A 19,233-nucleotide genomic window follows, 5' to 3' on the forward strand; every position below is an offset into this window, starting at 1 on the left:
CGTAGTGAACTCAATACGGCCGTACTGAAGTTTTTGAACTTCAGTACGGCCGTACCAAATTCAATACGGCCATACTGTAGTTCAAAAACCCAGTACGGGCCGTATTGAACTCCCAGGCCGTATTGCGCCTCAATCCTATAAATAGGACGTCATTTGCACGTCATTCCACACTTTTTCCACACTTCTGGACCCTCGTGCTGAGTATTCTTGGGTTTTTGAGCTATTCTCTGCCCTAGAAGTCTCTCCGAGAGCCAATCCGACGAAGTTCTTGAGTCATGAGCCATTAGCTTGAGACTCGAACAAGTCGAAGGGAAATCTCTTTGATTTCCATAGTAAAAATTATCTTTAGGGAAAGGAGCGAGCGGACGTGTAGTGGGAAGGAGCGCCAAAAAGCCTCCTAAACTTCGTTTTGAATATATAAAAGCCCGCTTCGAAGGTTTCTTTCCAAATCCCTTCTTTTACCGCTTTTATTTATTGTTTTTTGATTGTTGCATTGCATGTTTAGAGTTTTCATCATGTAAATATTTTACTCATAATCGTTTCTAATAAATAGGGGTAATTTAGTAACTTTACACTATTATTTATGAAATAATCCGTCATAGGGAACCCGAAAGGGGCGTTGCGGGGTGCTAACACCTTCCTCGCACGTAACCGACTCCCTTACCCGACTCTGGTTGTAATGGCCAAAGTTGATTTGTGAAAATCAATTGCCTTATATCTTTTTCCAATGTTTTGAGTAAAACATTGGTGGCGACTCCAAGAACCCCTTCTTTTTGCGAAAACCACTAATCCATTGAGGGTCTCGCTTAGGATTAACATGGATTGGTGAGAATCATTTAACAAAATTGTTAGTTCGATGAGGTCTCAGTTTGAGAATAAGTCGTTCTAACAATCCATCATTTTTCAAAACTAAAAAGAGTCCGACCATCGTCGCGAATGCCAACGTCCGTTTCAGCGGGTGGTGACAGCCCAACCACTTGAGCAATGGCCAGGAGATTACTTGAAGACTTGTCTGTTTCAGAGCTTAGTGGGCCCAATGGGCTTGGTGGGCCTAGGATGCTTCTCACTTGGACCTTACTTGAATAAACACCATGTTTAATTGCATTTTCTTAGCTTAGGAAGTTACTTTGATTTTGGTCTTGTATTTTTGACCATAGATTAGGTTTATTGTATTTGGGCTTATTTTTGGGCTTCTTGAGCTTTGGGCTTTTGATACCCAATATTAGGCTCATTCTTCTTCTTGTAATTTTTTCTATTCATTGTATTCATTAGACCAATGTATTTCAGTCATTAGATTAGGTTTATATGAAGTATACATTAATAGGTGCATTAGGGTTCATTCATATGTCATTTAGAAGTAATTTGATTTGAATTTGAGTCACATGGAATGCATGGAGAGAATCCGGCCATGTGAGCTCCAAATTCATTTCAAATAACTCCCAAATGACATTAGGATAAGGTACCAACCGGATGAGTCACTTAATTGGCCAAAGTTTAAATTTCAAATTCAAATTTGAAATTTAAACTTGGCGCAATTTTGCTTACACGGAGTGGCGCCAAGTTAACCTAATTTCCCACCTATAAATGTGTATTCCTTGCCTTGTACAAACACTTTTGATGATATTGAATTTCTGAATTGAATTTTCAGCAATTCTCAAGAGTCACCGAGTTCTAGGGAGAGCAAGAGAGAGTGCCTTCTGATAGAAAAGAATGGCACAATCCAAGAGGGCGGGTGAATTAGATTCAATGACCCTTTAAAAATTTATCAGAGTATATTGGATCTTAATTTCAATAAAAACTTTTCTATGACAGAATTTTCAAATGAAGCACTCTTAAAGACTTGTTACAATGACATGAATGCAATGTGCAACTTGATTACAATACAATGAGGTTCAGCAATAATATTCAATTACAGATTTAAACCATCAGAATTCACATACACATGTTAATCAAGTTTTATCTTCTTTAAAGTTCAACCAAGAAATTACAAAATAAGAGATAAGGTTGAAGAAGATTGCACAAGTCTTTTATACTGGTTCAGCCATTCCACATGTGACCTACATCCAGTCCCTAATCACCACCTAATTAAGATTTGTTCCACTATCTTTAAGCAATAAGGTTTACAAGCACACACACATGCATATACTTCAATACAAAAAGATAACCACTTTCTTGACCCCAAGAAAGTACCCCTTGTAAAACCCACTACAAGAACCTTCACCACTGGAGAAACCCTTCTCAAGATTTTTCACAAAGATTCACAAAGAACTAAAACAGGAACGAATTCACCTGGAATTCTTGACCAAATCTTTGTCTTCCTTTTTCAAGAGTATGATGATGATGATGATTTCCTCACAAGCTTTTCACAAACGTTTTTCTCTTGGATTTCACAAAGAAAACTCTCCAAGATGTCACACAGACTCTCAAAAATGTTTTTACAATTTGTTTATCAGTTTTTACTCATTGTTCTGTTGTTTCAAAAGAGTTCAAACTATTTATAAAAGTTTCAAACCCAGATAATCGATTATTTTAAAGAATAATCGATTATTTTGTTCTTCAGATTTCTGGAAATCAACCAAGAACAATTTAATCGATTATTTCAGAGAGTTGTTCCTGAAATAATTGATTATTTTGGCAAATAATCGATTATTACAGCTGTAGACCCCTAAAATTGTCCGGGTCGGAAATAAGACTCAAAGACTCTCGAAGACCAAAGGAAAGTCAGCCGGAAGGACTCCTGGAAGACCCTAGGATGATTCTTTGTAGGTCTAGAAGTCTTAGAGTAGCTTAGAATAAGGGTGTGTGAGGATTGGAGCTCAATACGCCCTCCTAGAGGTTCAGTACGGCCGTACTGAGCCATTTGAACTACAATACGGCCATAATGAAATCAATACGGCCGTACTGAAGTTTTTGAACTTTAGTACGGCTGTACTGAATTCAGTACGGCCGTACTGTAGTTCAAAAACTCAGTACGGGCCGTATTGACTCCTTAGGCCGTACTGCGCCTCAATCCTATAAATAGGACGTCATTGGCTCGTCCTTCCACACATTTGGAGCATTTCTCCACCCTCTGGCTGAGTATTCTTGGGTTTTTGAGCTATTCTCTGCCCTAGAAATCTCTCCGAGAGCTGATTCGACTAAGTTCTTGAGTTCACGAGCCTTTAGCTTGAGACTCGAACAAGTCGAAGGGAAATCTCTTTGATTTCCATAGTTAATATTTATTTTTAGGGAAAGGAGCGAGCGAACGTGTAGTGGGAAGGAGCACCAAAAAGCCTCCTAACTCCTTTTTGAATATATAAAAGCCCGCTTCGAAGGTTTCTTTCCAAATCCTTTCTTTTACCGCTTTCATTTATCGCTTTTTGATTGTTGCATTGCACGTTTAAAGCTTTCATCATGTAGATAGTTTACTTATAATCGTTCTAATAAATAGGGGTACTTTAGTAATTTTATGCTATTATTTATGAAATAATCCGTCATAGGGAACCCGAAAGGGGCGTTGTGGGGTGCTAACACCTTCCCCACACATAATCGACTCCCTTACCTAACTCTGGTTGTAATGGCCAAAGTTGATTTGCGAAAATCAATTGCCTTATGTCTTTTTCCAATGTTTTGAGTAAAACATTGGTGGCGACTCCAAGAACCCCTTTTTGCGAAAACCACTAATCCATGGAGGGTCCCGTTTGGGATTAACACGGATTGGTGAGAATCATTTAACAAAATTGTTAGTTCGATGAGGTCTCAGTTTGAGAATAAGTCGTTCTAACAATCCATCATTTTTCAAAAAAAAAGAGTCCAACCATCGTCGCGAATGCCAATGTCCGTTTCGGCGGGTGGCGACAGATGGCGACTCCGCTGGGGAAGCCTCGAGAGTCAGTCCCATTTAGTGATGGATTATTTCTAAAATGATAGTTTAAAATTACTTCATTACCCCTCGCTTGTATGATAATATGTTTTACCTAATTGGCTTTAATAACTATTGGGTGTTTAAATTTTCGCAATTGTTTGAAATATAAACTGCACACGAACCTTTGCACACAACAGTTCCCTCTATACCCGGGGGCATGAGTGGAAAGCCATAGGGAGTGGATGCTAGTACGGCCGGTTGTCGAATGGGTCTATAGGTGCCCGTAGACCGTTGTCGGAAAGCATCACTCAAGGTGAAAACCATGAACTCAAGTCCGACAGTGCGTTGGAGCTTTCCATCGACTTACGACGAAAGGGATTGGGTCCCTATAATGGGGGCACCTTGGGGGCCTTAGACCGGTGAGAACAGTTAGAACCTCCTTGAATATGCACTTGTCTGCAGGATACCCCTACCTCGTGATTCACTCGTGACTGTTCGTGGATGAGTGAATTGTTTGTGCATTGTTTATGTGACATTGTTTGAGCATACATTGCATTCTTTAAACATACAACATTCCCCTTTTAGAATAAGAATAAATAGGAATAAGAATCTTCCATTACATGGTGTTAACATCTACCCTCATCACATTCATGTAGGTAGTTTCCCTTTTCACCCAAAAAATACAAAAAACAAAATACCCAAAAAAAAAAGTTATTTATCCAAACCAAGCAATATCATGCATCATCTTAGGAGCATCCTAAAAACATGATAATGCTTAGTTGAATAAACACAATGCATGCATATTCAACGCCATCATCTCATATCATGCATTCTTATCGAAGATCATGGAGGGATCTAGGGGAGTGCAAGGGCAGTTGAAGAAAGTGGACTTCTTGTTATACCGTGCCGAGAGGTTGGACCACCTCTGTTCTTTGATGCCACCTGAGGCTCGTGTTGAGTTCGAGATATCATATGGACGAGTCCTCGATTTGATGAAGATATGTGTGGATCCGGCCTTTCTGAGAGCATTGGTTCACTTTTGGAGTCTCGATCTGCATTGCTTCGAGTTCCCCCAGTTTGACTTAGTTCCTACTCTCGAGGAGTACGAGCTCATGCTGCGATGGCCCAAATCAGCAGGAGTCTATGTTTTTCATGGTAATTATGTGGCCGTGGAGAGGGTCGCTACTCAAGTCAAACTACCATCACGATCATCTGCCTTAGTGGGGAACGGCAGTATCAAAGGTTGGAAGCTCGCTATGATTGAGGATCACCTTTCTTCCTTAGCTGGTGAGGGAGATTGGTTAGCTTTCAACAAGACTCTAGCGTTAGCCGTGTTTGGGACAGTCCTATTCCCCTTTCACACTAACACAGTGGACCATGCCGCTATGGATGCTTTCTTCGCATGGGACGTGCACATGAAGAGTCCCGTGCCTGCCATTCTTGCCGACACCTTGCTTTCTGTCAACATATCTCAGCAGAAGCAAGGGAAGATTATCCGATGTTGCACCTCCTTGTTATATGTGTGGAGCATCACACACTTCTACACCTCCTTGGGTTTTTGAGCTATTCTCTGCCCTAGAAATCTCTCCGAGAGCTGATCCGACTAAGTTCTTGAGTTCACGAGCCTTTAGCTTGAGACTCGAACAAGTCGAAGGGAAATCTCTTTGATTTCCATAGTTAATATTTATTTTTAGGGAAAGGAGCGAGCGAACGTGTAGTGGGAAGGAGCGCCAAAAAGCCTCCTAACTCCTTTTTGAATATATAAAAGCCTGCTTCGAAGGTTTCTTTCCAAATCCTTTCTTTTACCGCTTTCATTTATCGCTTTTTGATTGTTGCATTGCACGTTTAAAGCTTTCATCATGTAGATAGTTTACTTATAATCGTTCTAATAAATAGGGGTAGTTTAGTAATTTTACGCTATTATTTATGAAATAATCCGTCATAGGGAACCCGAAAGGGGCGTTGTGGGGTGCTAACACCTTCCCCACACGTAATCGACTCCCTTACCCAACTCTGGTTGTAATGGCCAAAGTTGATTTGCGAAAATCAATTGCCTTATATCTTTTTCCAATGTTTTGAGTAAAACATTGGTGGCGACTCCAAGAACCCCTTTTTGCGAAAACCACTAATCCATGGAGGGTCCCGTTTGGGATTAACACGGATTGGTGAGAATCATTTAACAAAATTGTTAGTTCGATGAGGTCTCAGTTTGAGAATAAGTCGTTCTAACAATCCATCATTTTTCAAAAAAAAAAAGAGTCCAACCATCGTCGCGAATGCCAATGTCCGTTTCGGCGGGTGGCGACAACAGCAAGGCATTCCACTTAGCCCATTTGTTGAAATAATCGATTATATTTAACAATAATCGATTATTTTGAGTTAGTTCTTAAAACTTTATTTTAAGCCTCAAAATAACTCTCCAATGTTTTTAGCTCATCATCATCTACTCCCTACTTGATTCAGATAAGATTTCCTATGCACAAAGCACACAAACAAAAAAAGAACTCATTCACAACAATTTGTTTCCTAAGCTCTATTACATAGCTATACTTCAAGGTATTCTTCTTGACTCTTCTTTGACTTTGTTTTTATGCTCAATGTTGTTGTTTGTACACTTGTTGTCTCCAAGTTGTTGTGATCATCAAAACTTTTTTAAAGTCTTCAGCTCTCTTAAGCTCAACAATCTCCCCCTTTTTGATGATGACAACCCATGAACCAAACTATGAACCAATATTCACTTGACTCAATGCACTTTGTACTTGAAACTCCTCATTATGCCTTAAAACCTGCACAACACACACAAGCACAATACCTGCAAACAACAACTAAACACACAATACCATTTCTCCCCCTTTGGCATTATCAAAAACAAAGTAAGCCAAGGTTAACAAATATGAACCATGTATAGACTATGTCCAACAATTTTGTCATGAATTACCCAACTTTGGTTCACCAACCCAAACCAAATCTAGATAGTCATTTTCACACACAAAAAAACAGAGTATTCCAAACCACAAATTAACAACATGAATCAACATATATGCTAAAAAAAATAGAGCATTTTGCACCAGCATTCCAAACCAAACTTTGGAATCAGAATTAAACCATCACATTAGCAAACAAACTTCAACTTCATCAAATTTAAATTGTTCAACATCAAAAGCAATAAAAGTGTTCAAGAATTAAAATCATTACAACCCAAATGAACTTAAAATTGTTCCAAACTTGAATTAAACAAAATAATAACAAAATAGAAATCACTCCTCATCCTCCGGAATACCAAGCTGGGTCTTGATGAGTCTGACTTCATGATCTAAGTCGTCAAACCTATCAAGAATTCCAGAGAACATGGATTCATGTCTCCGTGACATCTCCATCATAGTATCCATTTTGTTGATCATGATCTGCTCAAATGGTGAGAACGGCTTCAGCTCCGGCTCAGCTTCCCTAGGCTCAGCTTCCACTTGTGGTGGCTGATCCTCATCATGAGAAGGAACACCGTCCTCATCAGTAGCTGGCTCCGGGGTAGGAGGAATGTCTCCTTTAAAAACCCACTTATCTTCTTGCTTTAGCATCCCCATGTGATGCAAAGAAGATTTCTCAATCTTATTTGATGTGTGCAGTACAATCTTTCTTTCACCTGTCAGATCTACACCAGCATTCTCAAAAATTTTGGACAAAAGCAAAGCATAAGGAATCGGACCGTCTTCCTTTCTCCTTGCTTTCCAGATACAATCGTTCACAACCGACACCCAATCAATCTTAATTTTCTTCTTAATCACATGCATTAACAAAATGTCATCCCGAGACATTTGAGCATGGTTGTGCAACCTCGGTTTTAACATCCAGGCAATAATGAAAGAAATTAAACGAGAGTTTTTCTTCATACCTCCCGCCAAAAATTTCTCGTAGTTGGTATTTGATGGAACCCTTTGACAGTCCCGGAACGTCGTCAGTTCTTCAAAATCCCCGAAATTGAATGGTTGGGGTTTCTCCTTTCCAGTTCCGCTCAGCCCAGCAGTCGCTTTCAATGTAGGTCCATCCAGCCTGATTAACTTCCCTTTAACCACAGATTGCATAACCCCATCATTAGTGGAGGCAAAAAGAGGAATAACCTGATTAGCTCCAGATAATAGGGTCCTTCCATCTCCAAGAACGCCTTCAACTCCTGATGCTCCAAAAGGGTTGGAAAGCTAAACCCTTCATTCTTGAACCATTCAAGCTTCAGGGTCTTTGGAGGGATGATTCTCCGACCAGCATACCACTCGAAGTAATATTCTTGCGCTTTCTCATCCGCGAACCATTTCGAAATTAGTTGCTCTAAGGTAAGAGGGCGCTTGCTCCCCCTCACTTCAAGCTTCTTGGGCCTCTTGGAAGAAGATGCCATGGTTGGGTCTTTGAGAGAAATGAAGAAGATGAGAGTTTTGGGAGGATTTGAAAGGGTTAGGGTTTTGAGTGTTTGAGAGAAAATGAGAGAATGAGAAAAGAGAGATTTTGAGAAGTGACTTGTGGGTTTGAGAAATGAGAGAAAAAGGCCCTAGCACTTCTGAATATCTGGGTGGTTTAAAGATTGGCGCGGAGTTAACCGTTTTAGGAAAATTTAAAAAAACCGCCCAGATAATCGATTATTTATGCAAATAATCGATTATTTGCATCAGAAAAATCACTTGAAAACTAAATCTGATATGGATAATCGGTTATTTTAAGGATAATCGATTATTACAGAAGGTTGTTTTTCCTTATTCATCCCAGATAATCGATTATTTACAGAATAATCGATTATTCCAGTGGCCTTTCAGATTCTACTACACAGATAATCGATTATTACCCAAGATAATCGATTATTACAGTGACTTTTGAGTTCCTTCTTACCAGATAATCGATTATTGCCCAAATAATCGATTATTTCAGAAACTCTTGGAATTCTTCATGTTCCAGATAATCGATTATTTCCCAAGATAATCGATTGTTTCCATAAATCACTTAAGATAATCGATTATTCCAGTGAAGATTTGCTTCTCTGAAAATTTTAACTTCTCAAATTTTACTAAGTCTTATTTGCCACTTTCAAACTTAATCTTTCACACATCTCTTACCTCCATTTTCACAGCATAATCAATTCAAACTTGATTCATTGATTATTCCCAACTCAATTCTCAATTGATTGAACCTTTCTCTTGGTAGAGGTTTTGTAAAGATATCAGCTAGTTGTTTACTTGTCTCTACAAACTCCACAACACAATCATTCCTTTGAACATGATCTCTCCAAAAGTGGTGTCTTATCTCAATATGTTTAGTCCTAGAGTGCAAAATTGGATTCTTAGTCAGATTTATTGCACTAGTATTGTCACACCTCAAAGGAATTTTGTTCAACTCAACTCCATAATCCCTTAGTTGTTGTTTCATCCAAAGAATTTGAGCACAACAACTTCCAGCAGCTATATATTCAGCCTCAGTTGTACTTAAAGCAACACAAGCTTGTTTTTTGCTATGCCGTGAAACAAGTGCACTACCTAATAAGTGACAAGTTCCACTTGTGCTCTTTCTATCTAGCCTACACCCAACATAGTCTGAATCTGAGTAATCAATCAGACTTAATGAGACTCCTTTTGGATACCACAAACCGACATTAGTTGTACCTTTCAAATACTTAAGGATTCTCTTTACACCTTTCATGTGAGATTCTTTAGGATTAGCTTGGAATCTTGCACAGAGGCACATAGCAAACATTATATCAGGCCTACTTGCTGTCAAGTACAAGAGTGATCCTATGATACCTCTATATTTTGAATTATCAACAACAATTCCTTTCTCATCTAAGTCAAGATTGCAATTGTTTGATATTGGTGTGGCAGCCTCCTTACACCCTTCCATACCAAACTTTTTCAAAAGTTCATTGCAATACTTGCTTTGACTTATGAAAGTTCCATCATGCATTTGTTTGATTTGTAATCCCAAAAAAAAGGTAAGTTCTCCCATCATTGACATCTCAAATTCTCCTTGCATGGTTTTGGCAAATTCTTTACAAAGAGAGGTATTTGTAGATCCAAACACAATATCATCCACATATATATGCACATACATTGTATCATTTTTAAATTTCTTGACAAACAATGTATTATCCACCTTTCCTCTTTCATAATCATTCTCAATTAGAAATTTGCTTAGCCTGTCATACCAAGATCTAGGAGCTTGCTTCAAGCCATAGAGTGCCTTTTTGAGCTTGTACACATGATTAGGATTCTTGAAATCCACAAAGCCAGGTGGTTGTTCCACATACACTTCCTCTTAGGTTCAACTTTAAGTGCTTCATCAATGTTCTTAGGTTCAACTTGTGAAACAAATGCCATAGTGTTGCAAATATTTTTGATAGCACTCCTAGTTGTAACACCCTTACCAATATTTCCAATTATGTTATCCATTGATAAGTCTCTAGAAGTCTTCCACTCTTTTGGCAATTGTTCACATGTTCCCTTTACTTTCTCATGTGATTCACTCTCCTTAGATTTTTCATTTGGTTCACTCTCCAATAGGGGTTGATCAAGCAGTTCATTTAAATCTTCAATTTCAGTTTGCCTTGTCTCTTGTTTATTTGATTCATCAAATACTACATGAACAGATTCTTCTACAACTAGAGTTCTCTTATTATAAATTCTATAAGACTTACTATTTGTAGAGTATCCTAGAAATATTGCTTCATCAGCCTTTGCATCAAACTTCCCAAGTTGCTCTTTCCCATTGTTCAGCACATAGCACTTACACCCAAACACTCTAAAATAGGAAATGTTAGGCTTCTTTCCTTTATAGATTTCATAGGGTGTTTTCTTTAATATAGGCCGAATCAGAACTTTATTTAACACATGACAAGCGGTTTAATAGCATCAGCCCAAAAGTATTTTGGTAAGTTTGTTTCATTCAACATTGTTCTTACAAGTTCTTCTAAGGACCTATTCTTTCTCTCAACAACCCCATTTTGTTGAGGTGTCCTAGGTGCTAAGAAATTATGGTTTATACCATGTTCCTCACAGAATTTTTGAAACATGATGTTTTGGAACTCACCTCCATGATCACTTCTTATAGAGGTGATGTTTGAACACTTCTCATTTTGAACAAGCTTGGAAAATTTTCTAAAGGCATTAAAAGCATCATTTTATTTGCAACAAACATAACCCATGTATATCTTGAGTAGTCATCAACAATCACTGAGCCATAGTAGTTTCCGCCTAAGCTCATTGTTCTTGATGGACCAAACAAATCCATGTGAATTAATTGCAAAGGTCTAGATGTTGAAATCTGATTTTTGCTTTTAAAGCTAGCCTTCACTTGCTTGCCTTTTTGACAAGCATCACATAGTTTGTGTTTTCCAAACTTGAGTTTAGGTAGACCAACCACTAATTCTTTCCTACTCAATTTATTCAAGTGATCCATATGAATGTGTGCAGCTCTCCTATGCCAAAGCCATATATTTTCTTCTTGAGTTATTAGACATTTAGTGTTTGACATTGTTATAGAGTACTCTAAGTCTAGCATGTATATATTGTCAATCCTTTTTCCTATGAATCTGATTTCTTTACTCTTTTTATCACATATCAAGCAACATGTGTCATCAAATTCAATTTTAAAGCCTTTATCACTTAGTTGACTTATACTCAGCAAATTATGCTTCAAACCTTCAACAAGTAATACATTTTCAATCAATGTTTGAGAGGAGGAATTACCAACATTGCCATGGCCAAGAATTTTGCCTTTATTGTTGTCACCATAGGTAACATACCCTTCATTCTTCAATTTCAGACTTGAGAATTTGGAGGGATCCCCGGTCATGTGCCTTGAGCAGCCACTATCAAGATACCAAAGTAGATTTTTGGCCCTCAAGCATTCCTACAACATAAATTTAGGGGAAAAATTTAGGTACCCATGTGGAGGGTCCTTGTTGGTTAGTTCTCAGCCTTTGACTCTTCTCAACCCAAATCATTTTTCCACTTGGAACTCCATATTTTCTTGAATAGCAGTTCCTAATTGTATGACCTCTTTTACAACAACAAAAACAAGTTGCTTGTCTAGAAAAGTTGCTTTTGAGTTTTCTAAAATTTTGACTTTTCACAAAAGCTACTTTCTTTGACACACTTGGTATGCTTGTACTTGGATTAAAGCCAAGTCCACTCCTATCAAAAGTGTTTCTTTGTTTTCCCAAAAGAATATTCAAATTTGCATTTCCCTTTGTGAACCTTGCAAATGTGGATTTTAAATCAGCATTTTCTTTTTCAAAAACTTTGCAATGTTCACAAACATCTTTTAAGGAATGAGCTTCACTAAAGTTAAACATAGTTTGAAGATTTTCATGTTCATGCTTCAAATCTTCAAGTTCTTGTTCAACTTTAATTAAAGCATTTTCATACCATTTCAGCTTGTTTTTCAACTTTGAATTTGAGGCACCTAATTTGACAGCCTCTTCATGAATTTGAATAAAAGCTTCTTGAAGTTGGTCATAGTCCGGATTTGATTCAAGGTCGGAGTCACTTACAATTGTGTCTTGTGCAGTTCCAGCCATCAAACACAAGTTATTCTCCTCACATTCGGATTCTTCACTTGTTGTGCTTGAGTCATTGTCTTCCCAAGCAATATAGGCTATCTTTCCTTTTGCATTTTTCTTAGACCTCTTCTCCTCTTGTTGCTTCTTCAAGAGATTTGGACACTCAGCTTTCATGTGTCCCGATTTTCCACATTCGAAGCAATTGAAGGAGGATGTGCTTGCTTCCTCTTTCTTGTTTGATTTTTTGCTGAACTTGTAGGGGAAATTTTTCTTTCTTCTAATGAACTTTCTGAACTTCTTTACCAGCAAGTTGAAATTTTCAGTTTCGGAATCATCGGAGCTTGTTTCTTCACACACCTCTTTTCCTTTGGCAGATTTTAAGGCTTTTAATGACACTCCTTTACCTTTCTTGTCTTGCTGCTCATGTTCATCAAATATGTGCAGCTTTTACTCATGCTCCCTCAGCTTCCCAAAGAGAGTAGCTAATGTCAAGGAGGTCAAATCCTTTGATTCTTCAATGGCTGTCACCTTTGCTTGCCATGTTCTGTCCAAGCATTGCAACACTTTTAAATTGAGCTCTTCTTTCTCAAATTTCCTGCCAAGGTCAACAAGGTGATTTATCAAGTGTGTAAATCTCTTTTGAAAATCAGAAATAGATTCACCATTTTGCATTCTAAACAGCTCATATTCTCTAATGAGAGTATGCTTTCTTGATTTCTTTCATCACTTGTTCCTTCATGAGTGACTTGCAAAGTGTCCAACATTTCTTTAGCAGATAAGCATTGTGAAATTCTGAAAAATTCATCAATAGACAATGCAGATGTTATGATGTTTTTGGCTCTTTTGTCATGTTGGGCTCTTCTCTTTTCCTCATCACTCCACTCACTCCAATGTTTTTCCTTAAGCTCACCATCATCATCTTTTTTCATAGGTATATAGGGTCCATTTTCTATAGCATCCCATACAGCAATATCAATAGCTTCAATGAAAATTCTCATCCTAATTTTCCAATAGACATAGTTTTCACCATTGAAAATAGGAGGTCTATGTATAGAGACACCCTCACCATAGGGTAGGTTGTTGTTGGCCATTTTTGAAATCTTGAATAACTCTCAAGAACCTTGCTCTAGATACCAACTGATAGAAAAGAATGGCACAATCCAAGAGGGGGGGTGAATTGGATTCAATGACCCTTTAAAAATTTATCAGAGTATATTGGATCTTAATTTCAATCAAAACTTTTCTATGACAGAATTTTCAAATGAAGCACTCTTAAAGACTTGTTACAATGATATGAATGCAATGTGCAACTTGATTACAATACAATGAGGTTCAGCAATAATATTCAATTACAGATTTAAACCATCAGAATTCACATACACATGTTAATCAAGTTTTATTTTCTTTAAAGTTCAACCAAGAAATTACAAAATAAGAGATAAGGTTGAAGAAGATTGCACAAGTCTTTTATACTGGTTCAGCCACTCCACATGTGACCTACATCCAGTCCCTAATCACTACCTGATTAAGATTTGTTCCACTATCTTTAAGCAAGAAGGTTTACAAGCACACACACATGCATATACTTCAATACAAAAAGATAACCACTTTCTTGACCCCAAGAAAGTACCCCTTGTAGAACCCACTACAAGAACCTTCACCACTTGAGAAACCCTTCTCAAGATTTTTCACAAAGATTCACAAAGAACTAAAATAGGAACGAATTCACCTGGAATTCTTGACCAAATCTTTGTCTTCCTTTTTCAAGAGTATGATGATGATGATGATTTCCTCACAAGCTTTTCACAAACGTTTTTCTCTTGGATTTCACAAAGAAAACTCTCCAAGATGTCACACAGACTCTCAAAAATGTTTTTACAATTTGTTTATCAGTTTTTACTCATTGTTCTGTTGTTTCAAAAGAGTTCAAACTATTTATAAAAGTTTCAAACCCAGATAATCGATTATTTTAAAGAATAATCGATTATTTTGTTCTTCAGATTTCTGGAAATCAACCAAGAACAATTTAATCGATTATTTAGCTGGATAATCGATTATTTCAGAGAGTTGTTCTTGAAATAATCGATTATTTTGGCAAACAATCGATTATTACAGCAAGGCATTCCACTTAGCGCATTTGCTGAAATAATCGATTATATTTAACAATAATCGATTATTTTGAGTTAGTTCTTAAAACTTTATTTTAAGCCTCAAAATAACTCTCCAATGTTTTTAGCTCATCATCATCTACTCCCTACTTGATTCAGATAAGATTTCCTATGCACAAAGCACACAAACAAAAAAAGAACTCATTCACAACAATTTGTTTCCTAAGCTCTATTACATAGGTATTCTTCTTGACTCTTCTTTGACTTTGTTTTTATGCTGAATGTTGTTGTTTGTACACTTGTTGTCTCCAAGTTGTTGTAATCATCAAAACGTTTTTAAAGTCTTCAGCTCTCTTAAGCTCAACACCTTCAAACACCTTAGGAATCCCTAGTTCCTTCCCTTTGAAGTGAGCAATCTCTTGATTGCTTGAGCTTGGATGCTTCTCTCTAAGGCTTAGGCCTTCATTCCGCAAGTTCTTCTCCTTCTAAAGTGTTCATCAATTCGGTGTTATCTCCATTGAAGTGGATCCGTGCCTAGGAGGAGCTTAGGAGGAGTTCAATCTTCACTTCTCCTACTTCTTCTATCAATTTTGGTATCAAGAGCAAGGTCTTCAAGGAGATAAGTTTGCTTCATCCTTTGGTGTCCGTGTTTGTGTTCTATGTGTTCTTCTTGTTCTATTTGAGTTTCTTTTCGGATCCATATGCTTTGAATCATCTTGTGTTCCATAGATCCATTGTTGATTGTTTTCGATTTTCTTCCACAATCAATGTTTTAGGACCTTTTTGCTTGTGCTTATTTTTTTCTTTTGTTTGAGTCTCTTCATTCCTTGTGTGTCCGTGATTGGACCTCATGCATGTGCATTATATTTTGGTTTTGAATCTATATTTTGTCTTAGAGTGTTTGTTTAGTCCTTATATGTTTAAGAATTCCTTGAATAGCATGTTGACCAAATTTTCTTTGAGTGCATTGTCTCATATTTTGGTCTCGGTTTGTGTTCATTTGTGCCTACCTATATGTGCTTTTTCTTTTGCCTTATTGTGTTCATAATTTTCTATTAGTTCTAGAAAATTTCTTTAGAGTTAGGTTTCCATTGTGTACTTAAGTTTTCAATTCACTTTCCATTGAAAATTCTTTAAAAAAAATTTGTGTTACTCAAAATCTCAAGTGTAATCCTACTTCTAGTGCACTAATTTTGTGGATTCAAATTTTAAAAAAAAAGGAGAGTAAAAGAAGCTGGAAAACAGAGGAAAATACAGAGCCTAAGGTTCAAAAGTTCAAAAAGAGAAGAGTTCAAAAAGAATCCAACATGAGTAACTGCACATCCCCTAGACGGATCCCTGCGTTATCCAGCCCTCAGCGGCACCAAAATCAAAAACAACCGTCGAAGCAGCATCGTGGACTGTGGAGACAAAATCATCACAAATCCCTGGAGAGGGCAAACTCACGCTACCAAAGTGACCAGAAGCACGGAGGTATGCAACCCTGGGGAGGGCAAACCGCAGACCCTGGAGAGGGCAAACTCACGCTACCGAGGTCGTCAGAAACACCGAGGTATGCACGAGCCTGGAGAGGCGACGACTAATACTCAGCTACCGACGTCGTCAGAAACACGGAGGTATGCAGCTGCCAACGTCGTCAGAAACACGGAGGCATGCAGACCCTGGAGAGGGCAAACTCACGCTACCGAGGTCGTCAGAAACACCGAGGTATGCACGAGCCTGGAGAGGCGACGACTAATACTCAGCTACGGACGTCGTCAGAAACACGGAGGTATGCAGCTGCCAACGTTGTCAGAAACACGGAGGCATGCAGACCCTGGAGAGGGCAAACTCACGCTACCGAGGTCGTCAGAAACACCGAGGTATGCACGAGCCTGGAGAGGCGACGACTAATACTCAGCTACCGACGTCGTCAGAAACACGGAGGTATGCAGCTGCCAACGTCGTCAGAAACACGGAGGCATGCAGACCCTGGAGAGGGCAAACTCACGCTACCGAGGTCGTCAGAAACACCGAGGTATGCACGAGCCTGGAGAGGCGACGACTAATACTCAGCTACCGACATCGTCAGAAACACGAAGGTATGCAGCTGCCAACGTAGTCAGAAACACGGAGGCATGCAGACCCTGGAGAGGGAAACTCACGCTACCGAGGTTGTCAGAAACACCGAGGTATGCACGAGCCTGCAGAGGCGACGACTAATACTCAGCTACCGACGTCGTCAGAAACACGGAGGTATGCAGCTGCCAACGTCGTCAGAAACACGGAGGCATGCAGACCCTGGAAAGGGCAAACTCACGCTACCGAGGTCGTCAGAAACACCGAGGTATGCACGAGCCTGGAGAGGCGACGACTAATACTCACCCTGGAGAGGACAAACTCAACCTGGAGAGGCTACTCAACAATTTTCTCACCTGAAGACACTACAAGTCGGAAGGATGGCTTACTCCCCGGACAATTGGGTCAACTCCTTTACTTGTCAACTGGTACACCAAAAAAAAGAGCCGTTCGACTAAGTAAAAGGGGGGTAGCTGTAGATCCCTAAAATTGTCCGGGTCGGAAATAAGACTCAAAGACTCTCGAAGACCGAAGGAAAGTCAGCCGGAAGGACTCCTGGAAGACCCTAGGATGATTCTTTGTAGGTCTAGAAGTCTTAGAGTAGCTTAGAATAAGGGTGTGTGAGGATTGGAGCTCAATACACCCTCCTAGAGGTTCAGTACGGCCGTACTGAGCCATTTAAACTACAATACGGCCGTAATGAAATCAATACGGCCGTACTGAAGTTTTTGAACTTCAGTACGGCCGTATTAAATTCAATACGGCCGTACTGTAGTTCAAAAACTCAGTACGGGCCGTATTGACCCCCTAGGCCGTATTGCGCCTCAATCCTATAAATAGGACGTCATTGGCTCGTCCTTCCAGACATTTTGGAGCATTTCTCCACTCTCTGGCTGAGTATTCTTGGGTTTTTGAGCTATTCTCTGCCCTAGAAATCTCTCCGAAAGCTATCCGACTAAGTTCTTGAGTTCATGAGCCTTTAGCTTGAGACTCGAACAAGTCGAAGGGAAATCTCTTTGATTTCCATAGTAAATATTATTTTTAGGGAAAGGAGCGAGCGAACGTGTAGTGGGAAGGAGCGCCAAAAAGCCTCCTAACTCCTTTTTGAGTATATAAAAGCCCGCTTCGAAGGTTTCTTTTCAAATCCTTTCTTTTACCGCTTTTTGATTGTTGCATTGCACGTTTAAAGCTTTCATCATGTAGATAGTTTACCTATAATCGTTCTAATAAATAGGGGTAGTTTAGTAATTTTACGCTTTTATTTATGAAATAATCTGTCATAGGGAACCCGAAAGGGGCGTTGTGGGGTGCTAACACCTTCCCCACACGTAATCGACTCCCTTACCCAACTCTGGTTGTAATGGCCAAGGTTGATTTGCGAAAATCAATTGCCTTATGTCCTTTTCCAATGTTTTGAGTAAAACATTGGTGGCGACTCCAAGAACCCCTTTTTTGCGAAAACCACTAATCCATGGAGGGTCCCGTTTGGGATTAACATGGGTTGGTGAGAATCATTTAACAAAATTGTTAGTCCGATGAGGTCTCAGTTTGAGAATAAGTCGTTCTAACAATCCATCATTTTTCAAAACTAAAAGAAGAGTCCGACCATCGTCGCGAATGCCAACGTCCGTTTCGGCAGGTGGCGACAGTCGCTATATGTGGTCGGAAGTTTATCAAACTTCTTCACAGGGTTGTACTGTGACTTTCCCGACTTCGAAGCGGAGGAAGATGAAGAAATAGTTACGGCGTTGACTCCTCCCTCCTTCTTCTTCCCATAGGTCTTGTTAGCTTCAAATGATTGGGAAGGCTTAGCTAGCTTCCCACTTTTCAGCCCTTGTTCCACTCTTTCTCCAATGGTGATGATGTCCGAGAAGAGCGTTGTCGTGTTCCCTATCATCTTGTCATAATAGGGACCGGTCAACGAGTTTATAAACAGGGACACCGTCTCCTTATCCGACAGCGGGGGCTCTATTTGTGCCGCCAACTCCCTCCATCGTTGGGCGTACACCTTAAAGGATTCATCACTTTTCTTACTCAAGGCTTGAAGATCGGACCTATCGGGTGTTAGGTCGATGTTATACTTGTAGCGCTTGAGAAATGCGTCGGCCAACTGCTTCCATGTAAGCACCTGATTCCCATCCAGCTGCATATACCAGTTGAGTGCGGTGTCAGCCAAGCTCTCTTGGAAGCAATGGATTAAGAGCTTTTCATTAGTGGCATATGCAGCCATCTTTCGGCAATACATGGTGAGATGACTTTTGGGGCAAGTCGATCCCACATACTTTGGGAGATCGGGCACTTTAAATTTGGGAGGGAATTGGATGTCCCTCACTAAGCACATGTCGGCGGCATCTTTGATATCAAAATCATGCCCCTCCATAGCCCTCAGCCGGTCCTCGAGAGCGTGGAATTGCTCCTTTGAAATCTCGGGCTCTCTAATTGTAATCCCCGCCCCAAGGGGTACAGCTTGCGGAGGCTCTTGCTCTTGCTCCTCCTCATGATGGGATTCATGGTCACTGTGTTGAGCCCCGTGTATGTTTTGGTGACGCATGAGTTCCATCATTTGCGCCATTTGCTCCTTGAGCTGTGAGAGCTCGGCTGTAAGCTTCCTATTTTGTTCCTCCAACGCGTCCATCTTCTTGAGTTTCTGCGCGCGCGTGAGGACAGAGAGATGACCAGCCACTTTCTAA

This window comes from Cajanus cajan, chromosome 9 (genome assembly GCF_000230855.2).
Source record: "Cajanus cajan strain Asha chromosome 9, NIPB_CcT2T_4, whole genome shotgun sequence".
In the NCBI taxonomy this organism is placed as follows: Eukaryota; Viridiplantae; Streptophyta; class Magnoliopsida; order Fabales; family Fabaceae; genus Cajanus; species Cajanus cajan.